We start from the raw sequence: 5,027 nt of genomic DNA on the forward strand, positions 1-5,027 counted from the left end.
AGAGTGAGATCTCGACTCTACTAAAACTAGAAAAACTGGCTCGGCGCCTGTGGCTTAAGTGGCTGAAGCGCCAGCCACATGCACCTAAGGTAGCGGGTTCAAATCCAGCCTGGGCCTGCCAAACAACAATGATGGCTGCAACCAAAAAAAGCCCGGCACTGTGGCGGGCGCCTGTGGTCCCAACTACTTGGGAGGCGGAGGCAGGAGACTCGCTTGAGCCCAGGAGTTGGAGGTTGCTGTGAGCTGTGATACCATAGCACTCTACCCAGGAGGACAGCTTGAGGCTCTGTCTCAAAAAAACAAACAAACAAAAAAAAAAAACTGGAAAAACTAGCCCGGGGTTGTGGCAGGCGCATGTAGTCCCAGCTATTTAGAAGCCTGAGGCAAGAGGATTGCTCAAGCCCAAGAGTTTGAGGTTGCTATGAGCTATGATTACACCACAGCATTCTACCCAAGGTGACAGAATGAGACTCTGTCTCAAAAAAAGAAAAAAAAAATTCCGCAGCACATTTAAATTATGTTGATAAAAAAAGGGTAAAAAAAGAATGTACTTACTGTGCTTTAAACTTCTTTCAAAAATAATTTAATTAATGATATTTAAAAATGTCATGGCACTCCTAAGATCTCATAGCACACCAGTTGAAAAGCGCTGTTCTAGATGAAAGGAGGCTAAAAGGGATATGAAAATGACATGCTGTTTGATTCTTGATTAGATTCTGGATTAAAAACATTTATAAAGAATATTATTGGAATGACAGGGGAAATTTGATTATGGATGTAAATTTGATGACACCGTTATTTATATCAAGTGTTAAATTTCCTGAGTGTGATTATGTAGGTATATGCCCTTGTTTTCAGGAGACATATCTTGAAGTATTTAGGGGTGAAGTATCATATCATTTGCAACTACAACTGCCAAATTGCTCATAGATAGATAGATCCTACATACAGACATAGACAACAGATAAAGCAAATGTGGAAAAATATTAAAAATTGATGAATGTCAGTGAAGGGTATATGGGTTTTCATTATACTATTCTTGCAACTTTTCTGAATGTTTGAAATACTTCAAAATAAAAAAATTGAGAAAAAAATGTAAACAAAAAATTTTCCAGAGATTAAAATAAAGAAATTAGAACTCATAAAATGATAATGATAGATTATGAAACAGGCAACAAGAAATCAATTGGACACACAAGCACACGCATGCACCGATATGGTGTAAGTGCCCTGGGAACCATCTTGGGCGAGCGGCACTTCCTGTTGACACTGAGCATGTGCATATCTAGTCCAGACACGCCTGGGTCCCAATAAGTGGTTGCAGAGGACTTAAGGCTCTGGGAGTTTAACTTAAGACGGATTTAGGACCAGGGCAGTTAAATGCAGAAGTAATTATGGGAGTGTTATGTTACTCAGTGGTGGTGCTCAGTAGGGGTTTCTTGGAGCCTTTACAGAGTCCAGGCAGCAGACCACTTAGTGAGAACTACAAGATTTTCGTTCTGACTTCACTCCAGCAGCAGTGGTTGAATCCACAGATGCCAGCCCAGCTTCAAGCTCCTGGGCCATGTGGAGCTGTCAGCAAGAGGACCTGAGACCTGAGGCCCAGGGCAGACATGGCAGCTAATGGGGACTCTCCCCTGTGGTCCCCAGCCCTGACTGCAGAGGGACATGGCAGCTTATGTGAGGATTGTGTTGTTACAGGTACCAGTGTCATTTGAGGATGTGACTGTGGACTTCAGCAGGGAGGAGTGGCAGCACTTGGACTCTACTCAGAGATGCTTGTGCCAGGACGTGACACTGGAGAACTATGCCACCTGCTTTCAGTGGGGTACTGAGTTCCCAAGCCAGAGGCCATCTTCCAGTTGGAGCAAGGGGAGGGGCCATGGACGTTGGATGGGGAAGCCCCACACCAGAGCAGTTCAGGTGAGGCTATTGGGAAAATTTAATAACAGGGAATTTCTAGAGAAATTCTGTTCCACTGTGAGAGATTTGACCAACCCACCGGAGAAGATTCATTGTATCCCATTATAGAAGAACCGTGGCAAGATAATGAACAGCTAGAGAGATATCAGGAAAACCAGAATAATCCTTTAAGTCACATGCAAGTACTGATTAAGGATAGGGGCTATGAATGTAAAAATAATTTATGTGACTGCCGAGCTTATTCCTTCAATTAAAAGACTCTATAATTATGAAACAGGCGGTGCCTGTGGCTCAAAAGGGCTCAAAAAGGCTCCAGCTCCATATGCTGAAGGTGGCGGGTTCAAACCCAGCCCCGGCCAATAAATAAATAAATAAAGACTCTATAACTATGAAACATTTGGGAAGAGTTTGAAGCATTCATTAAAATTACATAATCATAACAGAAACAATGCAACAAAGAGCCTTGGTAAGATTTTTGGAAATGGTAACAGTTTGGCCCATAGTTCTTTCTCTACTAAGAATGAGAGTACTAAGATAGGAGTGAATTCCTGTGAATATAATCAATGTGAAAATCGTATCGGCCACAAACAAGCTCTCATCCACCATCAGAAAATTCATACTGGGGAGGAACTTTATGTATGTATTGACTGTGTAAAGGGCTTCAACCGGAAGTCATATCTTTTTAAACATCAGAGACTTCATGCTGAAGAAAAGTCTCATGAATGTGACCAAAGTGACAAAGTCTTCTCTCAGAAGCCACGAATTGGTGTATATCAGAGTGTTTATATAAGATAAAAACCTCATTTATATACTCAATGTGGGAAAGCCATTACCCTCAAGTCAAACCTCATTACACATCAGAAAATTCATACTGGACAGAAACCCTATGAATGCAGTGAATGCGGAAAAGCCTTTTTCCAGAGATCAGGTCTCTTTAGACATCTGAGAATTCATACAGGAGAGAAACCTTATGAATGCAGTGAATGTAGAAAAGGCTTCTCCCAGAATTCAGATCTCAGTATACATCAGAAAACTCATACTGAAGAGAAACACTATGAATGCAGTGAATGTGGGAAAGCTTTCACAAGAAAATAAGGACTCAGGATGCATCAAAGAATTCACACAAGAGAATATCTTATGTATGCACTGAATGTGGGAAGGCCTTCATCCAGAAACCCCACTTCAATACATATCAGAGAATCCATACAGAAGAAAAACCTTACGAATGCAGTGACTGTGGGAAATCATTCACTAAGAAGTCACAACTCCATGTGCATCAAAGAATTCACACTGGAGTAAAACCCTATATATGTACAGAATGTGGAAAGGTCTTCATTCATAGGACAAATCTCACTACACATCAGAAAACTCATACTGGGAGAAACCTTACATGTGTGCTGAATGTGAGAAGGCTTTTACTGATCAGTCAAATCTTATTAAACACCAGAAAACTCATACTAGAGAGAAACCCTATACAGTGACTGTGGAAAAGCCTTCATATGGAAGTCACGTCTCAAGATACATCAGAAATCTCATATTGGAGAGAGGCACTATGAATGCAAGGAATGTGGAAAAGCCTTTATCCAGAAGTCAACACTAAGTGTGCATCAGAGAATCCACACAGGAGAGAAACCCTATGTTTATCCTGAATGTGGGAAGGCCTTTATCCAGAAATCACACTTCATTGCCCATCATAGAATTCATACTGGAGAGAAGGCTTATGAATGCAGTGACTGTGGGAAATGCTTCACAAAGAAATCACAACTCCGTGTGCATCAGAAAATCCACACAGGTGAGAAGCCCAATATATGTGCTGAATGTGGAAAGGCCTTCACTGACCAGTCAAATCTTATAACACACCAGAAAATCCATACTAGGGAGAAGCCCTTTAAATGTGGTGACTGTGGAAAAACCTTCACCTGTAAGTCACACCTAATATACATCAGAAATCCCATACTGGAGAGAGACACTATGAATGCAGCAAATGCGGGAAAGCTTTCATCCAGAAAGCAACACTAAGTATGCATCAGATAATTCATACAGGAAAGAAACCTTATGCTTGTACAGAATGTCCAAAGGCCTTCACTGAAAAATGGAATCTCATTAAATACCAGAAAACGCATAGTGGAGAAAAATGCTATAAAGCCAGTGACTGAAAAAGCCCTCACCTGGAAATGACAACTAGGCATGCATCAGATATCTCATAGTGGTGGAGAGGAAGGCCTGAGCCTGCAATCATCGTGCAGGGAGAAGTAGATGTGAAAGACTGGCCTGAATGAACAGAAGGCAACAAGGGTGTCGTATCCCTCAGTTCACTGGAAATTAAAGTTCCTGCATCACCACAGTTAATATGCAATGATGTACATAGGGAGATCCTTTAGATAAAGCAAAGGGTATAACTCACCTGTTCTCACATCAGGGAATTAATAAGCAATAGTCATGTTTGGTTACATGATTGATACAGTGATTCTCGAGCTCCTGCGAATGCTAGAAATAAAGGCCTGAGGAGATGACTTGTCATTTGTTTTATTTCACTTTTTGGATAAAGGACTTTATAAATTTAGCATTGATTAATTCATCATATCCTGGGACATAGAAGTACTCAATACCTAGTCAAATTCATTTCAGATTTCTAGGTTGGGAAGAAAAATTTTCAGTGTCTAAATTGTTAATTAATTTTCATTGTCTAAATTGTTAATTCATTTTAATTTTAAAAAATTTTCATTGTCTAATTGTTAATTAATTTTAATTAAAAAAATTTCATTGTCTAAATTGTTAATTAATTTTAATTTTATTTTTTAATTTTCTTAATTTTCATTGTTACTTGCAGGGCATGGACATCGAGGCAGTAAAAGCTATTTGGAAATACTGAGAGCAGAAGCCAGAAGTTTTTGTGATCACTGACACTGACACAGAAGAGATTTCCATGAAGAAGTGCTTTTTTTCTCTTCCTTTTGAGAAATCACCATGGGAATGGTAAACTATATATAAATTTTAAGTGAAATATAATATTTAAACTTCAAGATTGACTTCATGCATTGGGAAATTGGGGATAGTGCTGGCCTAAATTGAGGCTAGAGAATATGATCATTGAATGTTACAGG

At 39.7% G+C, this 5,027-nt stretch overlaps 1 pseudogene; it reads left to right on the forward strand.

Moving 5' to 3' along the window:
- Nucleotides 1–1,613: 1,613 nt before the first annotated feature.
- LOC100962232 lies at nucleotides 1,614–4,079 on the forward strand (annotated as a pseudogene).
- The last annotated feature ends 948 nt before the right edge of the window (nucleotides 4,080–5,027 follow it).

The sequence above is a fragment of the Otolemur garnettii genome, unplaced genomic scaffold (assembly GCF_000181295.1).
Source record: "Otolemur garnettii isolate 467f Iridium unplaced genomic scaffold, OtoGar3 scaffold00252, whole genome shotgun sequence".
In the NCBI taxonomy this organism is placed as follows: Eukaryota; Metazoa; Chordata; class Mammalia; order Primates; family Galagidae; genus Otolemur; species Otolemur garnettii.